Genomic DNA, 17,905 nt, shown 5'->3' on the forward strand with positions numbered 1-17,905 from the left:
AAGGGGAAAGGGTGGGAAGGAGGTGAGGGATAAGACTACAAACTGAGTGCAGTGTATACCGCTTGGGTGATGGGTGCATCATAATCTCGCAAATCACCACTGAAGAACGTATGTAACTTACTACCACCTGTTCCCTAATAACCTATGGGAAAAAAATAATAGCTTTTTGTTCCTGTTGCACCACTGTTCACTCTCGCCAATGAACAAGTCGGTCAAGAAACTGTGCCACAGCCATGGCTTTTAAAGATCCCAGAAAAACAACCATGGAGCTGGAGGTAGTGATTTGCTGAATTCGAATCACACTAATGAGCCGCCACATAAAATCTCCAGAGAAATGTGTGCTGACTTGATCAGAGGAGCAAAGGAAAAGAATCCTGAAGTGAAAGGACCAGTTAGAATGCCTACCAAGACTTTGAGAAGTACTACAAGAAAACTCCTTGAGGTGAAGGAGAAAACATCTAAGACATGGGATCGTTTCCAGATGAGAATCCACAAGCCACCCGTTGACTCGCACAGCCCTTCTGAGATTGTTGAGTGGATGACTTCCAGCAGTATTGAGCGAGAGCTTGAGGTTGAAGCCACCATTGCAGATTCTTAAGTCAAGTATTTTAATAAATTGGTTACCAGTTTAAAAAAGAAAAGAAGAAAAAGATACACCAGAGATCTCCGTCTGTGTGGGCAGGCCCTGAGGAAAGGTTGCCTGAGGACATGGTGAGGACTTGCCATTTACAACCCAGAAAGAGAGCCATTACCAGGAACCTGCTCTTAGACTTCTGACCTCCAGAACTGTGAGAAGATAAATATCTGATGTTTAAGCGATTGAGTCTGTGGTATTTGCTATGGCAGCTGGAGCAGACTAAGACAGGGATAAGGAGGAGGTAGTTGAAGTCAGAAGGCCATCCTAGGGGCTGTTGCATCTGAGCAAGCAAAATCTGTAAATAGATTTTCCTTTATGAGTAACGAGGAGGAGTTGTATGGAGCTGAGGGGATGTGGGAAGCAGCTTTGTGCTGGGAGCACACATGCAAAGGCCAGTGAGTTTGGGGACCTACAGGCAGTCCAATATTGCTACAAATGAAAACGCAGTGGAGGCTGGGCCTTGGAAAACCTTGTATGCACCCATGGAATATGAATCAGCTTCTGCCATGGTCCTGATAGCTTCCATTTATGGGTCTACCAGAAGGCTACGTCAGTCTTTGTTAAGCTGCGAATTCTGAGGCAGAGAGTGAGTGACAAAGAGGCTGAGTGATAACTGAGGTTCCAGTCACCCCCACATCCATCTCTCAGGCCCAGAGGTCTCCACAAGTTGATGGTGTAAGCAACAGGGAGTTGGTGAAGGGTAAATATTCCTAGGGTGCAGGTAAAAGGCAGTGAAGGAACTGCAGTCCCATTCCTAATTCTACACTGAAGAGGATGTGATGGGGACAGAGAGCAGAGGACAGGCTCGGGTGACTTTAGGTGATCTGTTCAGCAAGAGGTGGACAGGACTTGCATCGTGTGGGAGGGATCATTTAAGGGAAGGAGTCCGGGATAACTCCCAAGTCTCTGCCTGGTTTCACCTGTGGGGAGGAAGCAAAGAATCTGGTCTGAAGTAGTGACATTTTTGATCTTGGTGGACATCTGGAAGGCAATTCAGCCTAGGACTTGCAGAGGTCTGGGCCAGACAGATGGGCTTGAGAGCAACCCTGCTTCATTTCCCACTGTTCCTAAGTTTTAGCTTAGTTTCTGCTAGGTTCTACAGATGGATGATAGGATCACAGCAGGAACTAACTCTCCATCTTGTCCACTCAAGGTCACAGGAATCTGCATTTAGGTTTCCCTTAAGGCAAAATTGGTGGTGTCATGTGAGAGGAGTTGGGGTGGCAAGAAGGGAATGTTCAGTGACTTAAATACTTAGGAACACATCAGCCAAAAATTGTGTGGTGTGGTAGGAATAAATTGTGCTTGTGCAGCTTGCCATGCTGGTCTGAACTTTCAGCAGAGTACCTTGGATTGAAAAATAACACATGTTGTAGGCAAGACACTTTCATGGACTTGGAAGGAATGACTATGCTTTCTACATATTTAAAGAATTAGAATTTAGGCCAGGAGCGGTGGCTCATGCCTGTAATCCCAGCACTTTGGGAGGCTGAGGTACGCAGAACACGAGGTCAGGAGATTGAGACCATCCTGGCCAACATGGTGAAACCTCGTCTCTACTAAAAATACAAAAATTAGCCAGGCATGATGGTGCATGCCTGTAATCCCAGCTACTCGGGAACCTGAGGCATGAGAATCGCTTGAACCCAGGAGGTGGAGATTGCAGTGAGCTGAGATCGCACCACTGCACTATCTAGGCTGGCAGCAGAGCAAGACGCAGTCTCAAAAAAGAATTAGAATTTAATGCCCACTTATAGCATTATAATTTATTATATACATAGTGTCACTAAGACTAACAGGAGCCCCTATCCTCAGGAGCTTAGGTAGAGCACAAATGGGCACACCCCAAATCAGAACAAACTTGTGGAGGGGCTGGGCCTCCAAAATTGTCATTGCTGCAGCCTATCATGAAGCAGTTGGGTTTCAGGGGCAGTGATGAGTTCCCAAATTGGATAAAGAGAGCCATGAACATTGACTGGCAATACTTTGGAGGCCTAGGATGACTATTCAGCTGGCTAGGACAGGAGCAGACCCTGTGAGATGTGTGGAAAAGGATCCTTGAGAAGATGGTGCTATGGTTGGGCTGTGTCCCCACCCAAATCTTGTCTTGAATTTTAATACCCACAATTCCCACACATCGTGGGAGGAACCTAGTGGGAGGTGATTGTGTTATGGGGGCCGATCTTTCCTGTGCTGTTCTCATGACAGTGAGTGAGTCTTACAAGATCTGATGGTTTTAAAAACGGGAGTTTCTCTGCACAAGCTCTCTCTTTGCCTGCTGCCATTCGTGTAAGATGTGTCTTGCTCCTCTTTGCCTTCCATCATGATTGTGAGGCTTCCCCAGCCACATGGGACTGTGAGTCCAATCAAACCTCTTTCTTTTGTAAATTGCCCAGTTTCAGGTATGTCTTTATCAGCAGTGTGACAATGGACTAACACAGATGGGATGAGGGAGAGGGAGCTGGAGGTTTAGAAACACTGCTATGGATGGAGGTCTGAGCAGGGAGGAGGATGGATGGAAAACAGTCCTGTCCAGAGGAGGGCAACAGGGAGTCGTGGTTCCTGAGGAGTGACAGGGAGTCAGGGAGGATGCTGGTTCCGCTGTGGAAAGCAACAGAGCAAGGAAAGGAGATCCGACCCCGTCATGAACGAGGCTGGACACTCCTAGCCAGTGTACCCAGGAGGAGAGAGGTGAGAGGAAGCCTGGGGGAAATAACCTGAATATTTGAGGGATGAGCCTAAGAAAAGATACATGAGGTGAGGTTTTTAAAGGTGAAGAAAGACCACAGAGATTATGGGCCTGGGATGGCAAAGGCAGCAGTACATGTTTGCTTTCTCCTTGGGCAGAAATAGAAGGAAAAAAATCTCATGAATCCTAGAATCTTATGCATTTGCTAATTAAAGGCAAAAAATGGCCTCTGGGAAGGGAACTCTGAGACGCACAGATTGCAAGTGAGACGATGGTGAGGAACTATTAGTATTTAGGGGCTCTCTGAAACTTCGAGAGATAAATTGGGTTTGTTCAGGTATGGAAGACAGGAATTTAAAGGTCCAGGGACAAGTGGAATCCATCCAGCCATTTTTGTACAGGAGGAGGAAGAAAAAAGAAGTAGGGTCACAAAAATAAATAAGTAGGAGTTCAGAAAGTTAAGGAGGCTGGGTGCAGTGGCTCATGCCTGCAACCCCAGCACTTTGGAGGGTCAAGACGGGAGGATTGCTTGAGGTCAGGAGTTCAAGACCAGACTGGGAAACATAACAAGACCCCATCTCTATTTAAAAAAAAAAAATAAAGTGAAAGAAAAGGTCACAATACAGGGAAAAGTGAGCTAAGAATCTCGGCATTAGAGTGCCCTTGATGTGGTCCTGATTCGGCTATTTCCATCTGTGTTCCCTGAGCCTAACCTCAGCACTGGCCTCTCCAAACCTCTTTTCAGTCCTCTCATTTTGAAAATAGGGCCCATTACACATTCTCTGAAAGCTTGTTGAGTGATTTAACCACATAGTCTAGGGGAGGCACTCATCAAACATTAGGCCTCTCTTTTTGATTTTTATTCTATAGTGGTATCTATCTAGAGGTTGGTGAAGACAGTGTTGTGGAAGAAAAGTGGGAAGGATGAAATACACGGAAATAGGACATACACGTAGAGGGGAGTCCTTGATGGTCATCTGGCTTGATAGGGAAAGTTAGAGAGCTCTCCTGAACTACAGTTACAGAGCTTGGGGTTATAACACACACAGCTCCAGAGAAAACACTTTGCTTACCATATTTCCTCTTCTGCTGGGGCTCTGGCATCTTCATTGGTCAAAAGGCAGCAAGGATTCGCAAAGCCTATTCCGAATTTATCCAGGTCTTTGCATGAACGGCTTCCTTCTCCCACCTTCCCTTGTGAGGTCCAGCTATTAATTACACTAAGTGACAAAGATTCTCCTTGCTGCATGATGGACACAAGGATGAATCTTTGTTACTGATTGCAAATAACAGAACGAGTGGTGGCCAAGAGTCAGGCTGGGAAAACACGCTTCAAGTCACGCAATGGGCATATGGCACTTTCTTCTGAATTGACACAAGAGGCTGCAGAGAAACAGAGTGGGTATTATTTTGTTAAGTTCCTCCTATGAAAATAGAGCCTCCGTCCTTTTTTTTGCTGGTTTAGTTCTGGCACTGGAACAAACTGTCTCTTTACATTAGTTCAGTTCTGCAGAGAAACGCTCATTTAGAAGGAAATCATTGGAAAATCCAGGCAAGAATCCATTTTTTAAAGTCACAACTGAATGATTGCTTTCTTATTGTGCTACATGGGGCTGGAAAAATCATTCCTTTTTGTACATATTTTTCTTTTTTAGCTTTGTGTTTTCATTCTGCTTAAGACACACATATGTGCCAAAAATGAAAACATTTTCAAAGGGCAAGTTTCAAGGACTCCTAAAAATAGGACCGGTTGCCAAATATACATTTTCCCAATATGTAAATGGCTGAAAAGGAGCACAATGAAAAGCATATGCTATTCAAATTTTCTTCAGAAAAACAAGAGCCGGAGGAGCTAACTGAATCTCTCTAAACTAGTGGCTTCCGTGTAAATTTTATCTTTAAGTCTTTAGACATCATTCTTTGCATATTTTACATCTATCTTTTAATCAAGACTGAAACAAGCTACTAAGTATAATGTTATTTTCCAAATGGGAAAAAGTCATTTCATCACATCAGCCTGTAACTTGACAAGAACCTTGCAAATAAGCATTAAGGCCAAAAAAGGTATAAAACACTGAGAACATCTAGGCCACTTGTGGCTGCTTCCCAGATCTAGGGGCAAATCCATGAGTTGAAAAGTAAAGGCACATTAGTTCGGGTAAGAAGTCTTATTTCTTGGCTTCTGTGGCCTGCAATCAGGAATTACTTGAAATTCTTTCTGGAAACAAAAAGGCAGAGCATATATACATTAATTAAAATCAAAGAAGTCAATGGTGGAAGGGGTTTGCTTAGCATTCTGTGGCTGTCACCCAGTATGAATGGATGTTCTCTATTCTTAAGCCTGTGCCTTGTAATTTAGGAAAATTATCATTCTTTGTGAAAAATCCCATTGGTGAGCTAATCTCTCAAATGCCTTCTTTTATTTTCTGAAAAAAAAAGTTTTTTGATCAATGAGTCAACATGTTTAATGATTATAAGTTGTCTTGTCAAAGGTTTACAGACCTGCATGGCTGTATCCTTTTTGGGTGGGCTTGTGCGGGGCTGGAGTCCCCCTGAATTCCCTGGAGACCTCCTTTTCCTTCAGCAGGCTATGGAGGCAGTGCTTGGCTAGGAAGTATGGCTGACAGTCTACACTTTTATCCTTGGAATTATCTTGCTTTCCCAGCCCTGGTTAAAATTTTTCTTTCATATCTTAATATTTCCTTGATAGACCATGGGGGAGGGAAAAAAAACTCAGAAAAGGTTTCACCCTTGCTGTTAAAAAGTTGTGGCCTTTGCTCACATTTGCCAGAGAAAGTGGCTTATGCCACCAATTAACATGAATTATTAACTCATAGATTAATGATTTATTAGAAACCTAAATCTGGCACTGCCAGATCCAAATGATTTAAACAAAAACAAAGAAAACAACGTAACTCTGATTATAACAATTTGTAGACAATGCTTGGAATAAGCAATGGCGTTTTGGCTTTCCAAAGGATTTCTTATTTTCCCTCTAATACCACACTGACTGAAGAGTCAAGCAAATTCATTAATTAATAATACCTATAATGACTCATGCAGATGTTGGTTTTAATTTTTTTTTATTTAACAAAGATTCATTGATATGGTTTGTCTGTGTCCCCACCCACATCTCATCTTGAATTGTAGTTCCCATAATCCCCACATGTCATGCATGGGAGGGACCTGGTGGGAGGTAATTGACTCATGGGGGTGGTTATCCCCATGCTGCTGTTCTTGTAATAGTGAGTGAGTTCTCGTGAGATCTGATGATTTTATAAGGGGCTTTTCCCCCTTTTGCTCTGCACTTCTCTTTGCTACTGCCATTTTAAAAAGGACATGCGTGCTTCCCTTTCCACCATGATTGTAAGTTTCCCAAGGCCTCCCCAGCCCTGCGGAACTGTGAGTCAAATAAACCTCTTTCCTTTCTAAATTACCTAGTCTCTGGTATGTCCTTATAGTAGTGTGAGAAGGGACTGATCCATTCATATACCTCTTTCTTTGTGTCAACTTCTATTTGAAACATTTGCATGTTAATTTATTTAATTAGTGTTCCTAACGACCCTCTGACTTAGACATTTATTGTCATCTACATGTTACAGGGCAAGGAGAAACCATGCCAGAGTCACACAGATAGATGGTGACAGGCTGTGTGACCTCGCCAGGGCTGCCCAGACAAAGTAGCACAGACTAGGTGCTTTAAACAATGGAAATTTATTCTCTGACAGCTCTGGAGGCCAGAAGTCCAAGATCAAGGGGTCAGCAGGAGTGGTTCCTTCTGAGGCTGTGAGGTAGGATCTGTTCCTGACTCTCCCCCAGCTTCTGGGAGTTGCTGCAATCTTTCACATTCCTTGGCTTTTAGACACATCACCCCAGTCTCTGTCTTTATCTTCACAGGGCAGTCTCCTAGTGTGCTTGTTGTTTATGTGTCCAAATTCCTTTCTTTTAATATAAGAACATCAGTTATATTGCATTAGGGCCCACCCTAATCACCTTATTTTTATTTGATTACCCTCTGTAAAGACCCTATCTCCAAATAATGTCATATTCTGAGGTCCTAGGGATTAGGACTTCAACATGTGGGTTTTGGAGGTTCAGAACACATTCAACCCATAACACTGGTAGAGCCAGGATTGAAACCCATGATGTCTTGGGTCTGTGCTCTTAACCACCATGCTATGCTGCCTCCCATTGTTTGGTCTTTTTTAAAATAGATAAAGCTCATTAGGGCAAGTTCGATTTAGAGTATCTTATTGATCCCTATACAAGACTTGTCCTCAGGGTAGGTGCTCTTGTGGACAATGTTTCCTTGAGCCCAGGAAGGGATGTGCTTAAATTTAGAGAGATCAGATTGGTTTGCAGCTAGAAGGTCTCTAAATTCTCTTCAAGCTCTGAGCTCAGAATTTGAAATCAAAAAGCTCTTTTAGTTCCTCCTGTCTGACTCCCTAGCACCTTTTCTTAAATCTGCATTTTAAAGGGATTGGAACAGGGAGAAGCCTTATTACTTCCTTTTTTTCTTCCAAATTCCTGTTCTTGGAGCCATGATTGTGTTACATGGCACCTCTGCTACCTTACAAATCTACTTGACTCATCATATCTTAAAATGGAAAAGGGAAACCGAAAGGTCTGATTCTTTGGACTCATAGCTTGATAAGGAAGCAAAGCTTGAAAATCCTTGTTCCTTAATGGGGAAGGAAAAAGAAAAAAAAAAAAAAGAAAGAAAACAGAGTAGACAAAGGAAAATCAGAAAAAGTAAGAGCAGAGAAAATAACTTGGCAAATAGAAGTAAAAATAGGATTTGGGATTTGAGAAATTGTGCTTTGTTTCATGAAATGCCAATTTGCAAAGGAGAAGGGTGATGGCTGACATTCCAATGATGAAGCCTAGGGTGGAGCTTTACACAGTACCACGTCTTATCACTTCATCCACCCCACCACCGAGCTCACTCTGACAGCTGTCTGGGAGATTCGCTGGAAAGATTAGATTCTCAAAAACATATGCTGCATTTGGCTCCCCACCTCCATATTTTTAGGGTTTTCTCTTTCCTTATTGTTTCTTTCTTTGTGTGTGAAGACTTACTGGCATTTAAGTGCAGTTTATATGTCAGATTACTTCCTTATTTTTATTTTCCTTTGAAGCAAAGAATGTCATTAAAAATCATGCAGGAGGGTGACAAGCAGATTATAGAAATTTGTTCCTATTTTCTTGAACATATTGTCCACCTTTTTCAGTACGTTTACAAATTTGCTCTGTTCTGAAGGCAGAAGTGATAGTCAATTCTAAGTTGACTAAAAGAGGACAGGGGACATACAGAGGTCACTTCAGAGGGTAGGATTGAACACAGAGAGAGATCAGGGCTTGACTGGGGCCACATTGTCCTGCTGCATTTCTAAGGAGGGTCATCAAATCTATTTAGAAATGTCTGACTCTTGCCTTGAAAAGACTGGTCCAGAAATTTGATCCGGCTCTTACTTCTCTCACCCACTTAGGGGCTGCTCCTCTTTGGAAGCTCCCATAAATGTTAATTCATACAGAATCCAGCAGATTAATAGACTGCAAAAACTGCCACAACTCTTCACTTTCCCCTGTATCCATGTTCCTTGTAATGTGACTTTGCAACTCTTCCTTCAAGAGGTGGAGTCTATTTCCTCTACCTTTGAATCTGTTACTGGCCTGTGACTTGCATTGGCCAATAGAATTCAGCAGAAGTCACGGTGTGCCCTTTCTGGGCCTTGCGTGAGAACTCAAGAGGTCTTACATGTGGCTATTCTTTCTTAGAACCCTGCCCAGATATCTTATGAATAAGACAAGACAGAGTAGCTTGCTGGGGATGAGCAGACACATAAAGCAAAGGTAAGATGTTCTAGCTGAGGCCACCCCAAACGAGCCAATCCTTAGCTGACTCCTCAACTGAGCAAAGATGTAGGAATGAGCCCAGGCAAAATCATGGTACCCATCCAAATGAGCCCAGATCAAGTTGCTGACTGAATTATGAGCTAAGCAAATGGTAATTGCCTTAAGCCACTAAGTTTTAGTGGCTTAAGTTTTAGGTTTGTTATGCAGGAATAGCTAACTGATGTACTAGCTTCGAAATTTGATTAAGTTTTGTGTTTTATGTTCTTTCTTGTTGCTAATGTTCTTTGGAGAGCCTCAACAAATGTTTATTTATACAGAAAACCTAGCACTGTTGGTAATCTCCTCTCCTGCTCATGGTACAATGATCATTGCTAGTGGAGAATATTATAAGTTGGTCCTTGAGTTCACCTTTGGGCTTTCCTCTTCATAGTGGGAGATGTAAGATAAAATATTTGATCCTTTATTTTGGATGCAGTGCCCTGGCATACCCCTTGACCGTTGGACTCCTAAACATTTTATTGATGTAGCAAGCCTCTGAATCTTCATAGGCTTTTATCTCTCATCCTCTGGAACATATGTGTCTGACTTGTACTAGTCAATTCTTGCTCATTTGGCCTGCACTACAGAATGATGTCATCTGTAGTGCATATCCATGTGACGTTCTATGGAACGCCCAGATGTAGGGATGTCCAGATCTCCACAGACTATAATATGACCAATGGTGAAAGAGGTAACATAGTCCTTGGGGCAAAACTGTAAAGAAATATTTTTTATTCTTTCTATTTCATTGCAAATAGCTTCTGATCTTCTTTTTTGATGGAATTAGAAAGGAGTGGCTTCACCAAATCAATGGCTGTGTAGAATGTACCTGAGACATTATTCATCTCTCCAACAAAGATATCATGTCAGGAATTGAAGGAAAAAATGGCTGCTGCTTAGTTGAGTTTGAGTGGTCTACCATCGTCCTCCAGGATCCAGACAGTTTCTGCAGGGGACTTCCCATGGAATGTGATGATCTGGTGGGTTTTCTGGGTGTCTTCTGTCATATCTCCTCTCCAGCTTGTTCCCTGCAGTTGCTCCCAGCGACTCTGGCATCGGAACCTCACTAAGTTCAGACAGCACTTTTCTCATGCTTTGAGGCTCCATCCTAATAGCCAATTTATGCAGTCTTCTGGGGTCCCTGCTAAAGTAGGTTAAATACCATGCAAGGTCAATTTTCTGTGCCAAAGTCCGGTTCCTGGTTAGAAGAGACTGGGACCTGGCACTTAGATGCAAGGCAGCAGCTAGCGTGAGGCAAGCAAGGGGCCCATGGTGCAAAATTTAAGGAGGTGTTGAAGTGTTCACTCTCAGGTCCATGCATGTTCAGGGAGTATATGAGTCCTGAAATTTTGTCCCCTAGATGCCTCCCTCACCTCACCTCACCTCATCCCCAGCTCTGCTCGGGTAGAGGAATCTGTGTTGATGCCATTAAAATCTTGAATCCCTGGGTCCTCCTGAACCCTCTAAGTTGCAAAAGGAGCCCACACCTCCTGGGAAGAGCCAGAACTTCCTTCTAGCCTGGCGATAGTACAGAGACCTCTCCTCTGCAAGGTAATGAGAATCGTCTCCTTAGTCTGTGCTTACCCCACCCCTTTTGGCCCTTAGACCTATCACTATGGTTATAGCACAGCATGCCCCAGTGGATGCTGTGCTGGGCCCCAAATTGAAGGTAAAGCACTGTAAAACCCAGGTAGCATGAACCAGCAGGGCTTGGAGAGTATGCATAGGTTGGATCCCAAGGGTGCTGTACCACGGGGCTCAGCACTGAGATTGGCTAAAGGGCGTTGATTGATTTGGGAGTACTCTATGGAGACCCAACTCCCTGGAAGGACCCTCTGGGGACTGTGCAGTCTAGCTAGCAGGGGGATCTGGGCTGCTTATTACTCTCCTACTCCTTCCTGTGCCAGATTGCTCCAGAAAGCTGATTGGCAAGTGGACTGGGAAGAGGATCCATGAAGCTAGGAGTTTTGATTCCTTGGACATGGAGATTGCACAATCTATAATTAAGGCTTTAATCAAATGCGCTCACCCCTCCCTGGTGCTTGCTCTACTCTCTAAGATTAATAACCTGGGTACTTCCCTAAAAACAGTTGACACACTTACACGTATTGTCTGTATTTACTTGCTCATTCACTGATTCTTCCTTCATGTTTTGGCTCACTGAATTCCAAACTGTCCTTACTCAGGTTCTGTTTTTGGTCAAAAACCCCAGTAGGCTCACACCTGTAATCCCAGCACTTTGGGAGGCCGAGATGGGTAGATCACTTGAGCCCAGGAGTTCAAGACCAGCCTGGGCAACATAGTGAAACCCCATCTCTAGAAAAAATACAAAAATTAGCCAGGCGTGGTGGTGTGCATCTGTAGCCCAGGTACTCGGGAGGCTGAGGTGGAGGATCACTTGATCCCGGGAGGCAGAGGTTTCAGTGAGCCAAATTCGCACCACTGCACTCCAGCCTGGATGACAGAGCGAGACCCTGTTTCAAAAAGCCAAACCAAAACAAAAACAATAACGACAAACAAAACCCCAGTGGAAACGTTCAGTCCTTATGTCATGACATAAACACCTTATTCTCATAACAATTGTCACTGGAATTCCTTGTAGGAAGGAATTTGTCTCGCTTAGTATGGTTGGCGGAATAATGCTCCCTCCTGCCTTCTGAAAAGATGTCCACATCCTAATCCTAGAATCGGTTTTATGTTACATAGGAAGGGGGGAATTAAAGTGGCAGATGGAAGTCGTCATAGGGGCCCTCATAAGTGGAAGAAGAAGGTCAGTGTTAGAGAGACACATGTGAAGATGCCCCGCTGCCGGCACTGCAGATGGAAGAAGAGACCACAAGCCAAGGAATGCAGGTAGCCTTTAGAAGCTAGAAGAGGCAAGGAAATAGGGACTCCCCTAAAGCCTCCTGAAAGGAATGCAGCCCTGATGACAATATGATTTTAGCCCAGCGAGACCCATTTCAGACTTCTGGTTCTGAAACCATACTACAATAAATTTGTATTGTTTTAAGTAACTAACTTTGTGGTAATTTGGTGCAGCAGCCATAAGAAACTTTTACACTTAGGAAAGCACAGAGACACAGCTTAGGCCAGAATATCAGGAAGTCTGGTAAAGGTGTGCAGCCAAGAAGGAGAAGCTTTTGTCTGGGGAGAAGGAGGGAGGAGGAAAGGTAGGGAGGGTAGTGTTAGCCAAGCATGGTGTTAGATGAAAGGCTGGAGCCACAGCTGGCTATCTCTGAGTCTTTTTTTTTTTTTTTTTTTTGAGACGGAGGCTCACTCTGTCACCCAGGCTGGAGTGCAGTGGCGCATTCTCGGCTCACTGCAAGCTCTGCCTCCGGGGTTCAAGCCATTCTCCGGCCTCAGCCCCCTGAGTAGCTGTGACTACGTGCATGCCACCATGCTCGGCTAATTTTTGTATTTTTAGTAGAGACAGGGTTTCACTGTGTTGGCCAGTTTGGTCTTGAAGTCCTGACCTCAGGTGAGCCACCTGCCTCAGCTTCCAAAGTGCTGGGATAACAGGTGTGAGCCACCATGCCCGGCCTCTCTGAGTCTTAATTGCTGTCCCGATGAATGTCTTTGTTGACCACTCCCTTCTGTACTCACTCCTTGGTTTCTGTCATGCCTTACCTGCAGCAGGGGATATCACATCAGAACTTAGCCAAGCAAAACATTCAGAGTCCACTGGCACATCCAGGGGTCTTCTAGGATCTTCCCCAATCTTATCAGAACGACTCACCTCTGTGTACCCAAAGAGCCCTTAGTCATTGCCCTTCAGAGCTGAAAGCTGACTGCGGAGGTGAAACCACACACAGGAGAAGGACAGGAAAACCACAGCTGCTGCCAACTGGGGGAGACAGTCTTCACCCCAAACCATCCTCTGTCTGAAACCTGGGATGATTTAATTGAGCTGTGTTGCGGGTTGAATGATTCCCTGTCAGATTCACACATTGGAAGGCCTAATTCCTAGTACCTCAAAATGTGACCTTATTTGGAAATAGGATATTTACTAGAGGTCGTCAAGTTAAAAGTGTATCGTTAGGGTGAGCCCTAACCTAGTGATTGGTGACCTCACTAAAAGGTAAAAGGGGACATTTGGCCACAGAGACAGACATGCACAGAGGGAAGACGGTGTGAAAACACAGGGAGAGGATGGCATCTACAAGCCCAGAACAGAGGCCTGGAACAGAGCCTTCCCACACAGCCTCAGAAGGAGCCAACCCTGCCGACACCTGGATCTCAGACTTCCAGCCTCCAGGACGGTGAGAAATGAATGTCTGTGGTTCGGGCCGCCCAGTCTGTGGTCCTTTGTTGTGGTGGCTGTAGCAGATGCACACAAGTTGGAAACCTCTACAATTTGCATTCACTTCCATAAACAGGTGCTCGTTCCTAGGACAGCTGGGGGTTTCCACTCTCAAACACTGAAGAAGGTGAGCCTTCTCCACTTCCTTTCTGCTTGTGGTTGAGGTTTAGTACCGAGGAGCCCACCTTTACTGTTTTTTGTTACAACGCCAAGGCCAAGGGGAAACCGTGAAAACGCAGAAGCCCCACCTGGAGAAGAGGGTCAGTGAAGAGTGATCTATTACAACATCGACTTTCTGAGAAGAGCAATTAAAGGCCCATAATCCCATTTTCTCCAAAGACAAATAATGATTATAGGGCCCCAACTTCTGGAAAGTATGATGCTTCTGCGAATGTCCACGAAGATAAACAAAGTTAAAGACCAGGTTATAAATGGGGCCCGTGCAGGAGACCATGGTCAGTGACACAGGCTGTGTCTGCCGCTCTAACTTGATTCCTCAGCTCTGCCCTCCCCACTGTTTCTGTTTCTTATATTCCCAGCATCGCTCTGCCTCAAATGCTCTGGAAGGCAGAAGTTTGGAAAGGAAAGGAAGAGATTTTTCTTCCCTTTGTTTCTGATACGTTTCAGAAAGCTGTATCTTAATGAAAACATGTTGACAAAATGCATTCTTAAGCATTTAAAAGTGATGATTTTTTTTTTATTCCTTAGAGAAATGGCTTCATTTATTTACCAGAGTCCTTTATCGATGCCTGATACTACATGACCTAGGAAGCTTGGCCTTCAGATGACTTAACAGTGCTGCCATCTCACCTTTACCCTTGTTTAGGGAGAGTTATTCTGTGCAGGGTGTCATAGGGAAGACTGCATTCGTGAAAGTCCCTAATTTACCTCCTGTTGTTTACTTTCCTTAGGTAAATCCACTGCGGATGAGTTTGTAGATGAATAACTGTCCTGGGAAATAATTACAAATGCTTTATTTGGAGGTTAAATATGTCTTCACAGAAGGTTTTTTAGACCTCCTGGATACAATAGTAGGGACCCTGAGATGGTGCAGAAAAATGAGAGTGTGAGGTCAAAGTGCATGCATTTGAGACAGTGGAAATCAAAATCACCATCCTCTGGTAGATTTATGGGGACAAGGATACTAGACCGAGTGTCTTAGGGGCTCAGGACAGGACAAATTACACTGCATAGCAATGGTCCCAGGAAAAGTAAGGGAAACTCTGAAGGGAAGGGACCAGGCACCCAGTGCCAGGAGCCATATCAAACATTTCCAAAACAAGGGGTTTAGGCTCACCTGTGCAGATGAGGTCTGATAAAGAGGTCTGATGTATTCCTAGTTCCTAAGAATGTGGAAGCCAGTTTACTCTTACATGTTTAAAATGATAAAGTAGATATTTCTCATGATGCGGCATTTGGTAATGGACAAGAGGTGAGGGTGCCTCTGCACACCCCGATGCTGACTCCATGCAGGAGTGCTCACAGGGATGATGGATGAAGCTGTGATTGATGGCCCAGGCTGGAGTTCTCCCTGACATGCTCTGGGGCCAGCTACTTGTAGAAAAAGTGCTAACGAAGGACTTGGAACCAACCCAAATGTCCACCGACGATAGACTAGATAAAGAAAATGTGGCACATATACACATGGAATACTATGCAGCCATAAAAAAGGATGAGTTCATGTCCTTTGCAGGGATGTGGATGAAGCTGGAAACGCTCATTCTCAGCAAACACAAAAACAGAAAACCAAACACCACATATTCTTACTCATAAGTGGGAATTGAATGATGAGAACACATGGACACAGGGAGGGGAACATCACACACTGGGGCGTGTTGGGGGTGGGGAGGCTAGGGGAGGGATACCATTAGGAGAAATTCCTAATGTAGGTGATGGGTTGATGGGTGCAGCAAACCACCATGGCACTTGTATACCTATGTAACAAAGTGCATGTTCTGCACATGTACCCCCAGAACTTAAAAGTATAATAAAAAATGAAAAAGAGAAAGTGCCAACCTGGAACTCAGGAGGTTCAAAACTTCTTTCCCTGGGCTATTTATTCAGTCACAAGAAAGTCTGGGAAAGTCACTGAACCTCTGTGTCTCATTTCATTTGTCTGTAAAAAAGGATAATAATGCTTATTTCACTTGTCTCTCAGGATAAATATGAACATCAAACTTTGAAATGGTTTAAAGGTGAGAAGGAAGAAAGGAAGAAGGAAATGAGGGAGGGAGGGAAGGGGAGAAAGATGAGTAAGAAAGGAAGGGGAAAAGGGAAAGAAAGAAGGGAGAGAGGAAGGAGAATAGTCACTTGAAATTCACCTTGCTCTGTGTTGAGATTCTGAATTAATTACGTGAAAGTTGGGTGTTGGTGCTCTGGGGGAATAGAGGTTGTACCTCTCAAATTCTGTTGCTTGGATACGTAAGCTAGAAAAACGTTGAGTAGTTCAGTCACTGAACTTATATCCTGTATGAAAAATTCCAGTTCCAATCTCTGGCAATTTAATTGCTTGATGTGTCTTAACTGTTGTTCTTGCTATTGTTGGCTGCAGTCATCCTTAAACTATCAGAATTCTCTTTAAAACTGCAGAACTGTGCAATATACTTTAACCACCGGGCCCTAAACCACAAAACCCATCACAAAGTCTGGCAGAGCAGCTCAGCGTAAGAGGATGTCTTTGAAAGACTAAGATGAATATTAAATTAATCAACCAATGCTCTAGGGGGAAATGGCCACTAATTTCAAATTTTTCATCTCTGGGAAATCAATTATTATTATGTTTATTGATGTTGTATTTGTCACTATTTTCAGCCATTTCCCCTGATGACATGGGTTAAAATAAGAACATTGTTGTAAAAGAGATTAGACATGTTCAATTCTGTTTCTAGACTTTCCACCTCTCAGCTTCATGGGGTTTGGGAGAGAAATCGAGGCCATGGGGCAGAGGCTGAGCTGGCTTTTTTTGTTGTTGTTCCTTTCTAGAATTGCCTTTGCCTCAATGAGATTTTTAACATTTAGCTAAACACCAGCTAATGTTTATCATTTGCTGGCTGGATTTTGGAGACGAACGTATATAAAAACACTCCCTTTCCAATCAGGTTATTTGAGGGTTGGAATCTGTTTCCTCATTCCCCAGAAGATTCTGGGACCCCTGTCCCTCGGTGTGTGGGGTAGAACCCCCCCTTGTCAGCTGCACAGAAAGGGACATCTCGCTGATGTGTTTAACCCCCAAAATGGAATGGCCCTGACTCACGGGAACCAGTTAACGCCAGCCTGTGCACGTTGTTCCAAAACCTAATTGCCTATTCCCTATGGAATTGCTCTTGTCCTTTTCAAAGCCCTCGGTAATTTGGAGTCCCCATAGCAGTGATCAAGACAGGTTTGTCAGCACAATGACAATATGCAGATCATTCTCCCATTTGGTTGTGTATATATTTGCATTTGCAAATATGCAAAACTACTGTCATATATATGGGCTTGTGTACAGCAATAGAGAAATGATTCTAGGATCACAGTACATGTTCCATCATGTTCTATGAAGTTAGAGAAATATGTAGCAAATCTTATACACACACACACACACACACACACACACGTCTCTTCTAATATGCCAGGCACTATACAGATTCTGAGAAGCATTCTGGGAAAATACAAAAGCAAATTGACTATACAAACTCTACCTTTAATGAACACAGTCTAGTGAGTACATTATATTATTAAATCTTAGGTTTATACATACACAAATAATTTCTGAATGAAGCTCTTAGATAACAAATGCATTTATAAACCTTTATTGGCTTTAGATATTTAAAAATAATACCTGCATGCTGTAACACATTTTAAGAATACAGACACTTATAAAACAATTACAAAATAAACATAGAATCCCTATTTTCCCTTAATCTCACTCCTGAGATGGCTATGGGTTATAACTGTTTGATGTGTGTTCTTCCTAAATTTTGGTTTGCCTGTAAAACATAAAACAAGGAATATATGTGGTAGATATATTTGTATGCCATCATCTCATTCTTTTTTTTTCTTTTTTTTTTTTTTGAGATGGAGATTTGCTCTGTCGCCCAGGCTGGAGTGCAGTGGCACGATCTCAGCTCACTGCAATCTCCACCTCCCGGGTTCAAGAGATTCTCCTGCCTCAGCCTCCCAAGTAGCTGGGACTGCAGGCACATGCCACCACACCAGGCTATTTTTTTTTTGTATTTTTAGTAGAGACGGGGTTTCACCAGATTAGCCAGGATGGTCTCAATCTCCTGACCTCGTGATCCGCCCACCTTGGTCTCCCAAAGTGCTGGGATTACAGGCATGAGCTACCGCGCCCGGCTGCTATCATCTCATCCTTTCAAATGACTTCCTATTATTCCATATGATG

At 43.6% G+C, this 17,905-nt stretch overlaps 1 long non-coding RNA gene and 1 pseudogene across 1 annotated transcript in view; both read left to right on the forward strand.

Moving 5' to 3' along the window:
• LOC126951566 (uncharacterized) overlaps window positions 1–17,905 on the forward strand; it is a 406,759-nt gene that overhangs the window by 149,504 nt on the left and 239,350 nt on the right. The window lies entirely within an intron of this gene.
• Window positions 132–1,267, forward strand: LOC126951564 (40S ribosomal protein S20-like; annotated as a pseudogene).

The sequence above is a fragment of the Macaca thibetana genome, chromosome 3 (genome assembly GCF_024542745.1).
Source record: "Macaca thibetana thibetana isolate TM-01 chromosome 3, ASM2454274v1, whole genome shotgun sequence".
Lineage (NCBI taxonomy): Eukaryota > Metazoa > Chordata > Mammalia > Primates > Cercopithecidae > Macaca > Macaca thibetana.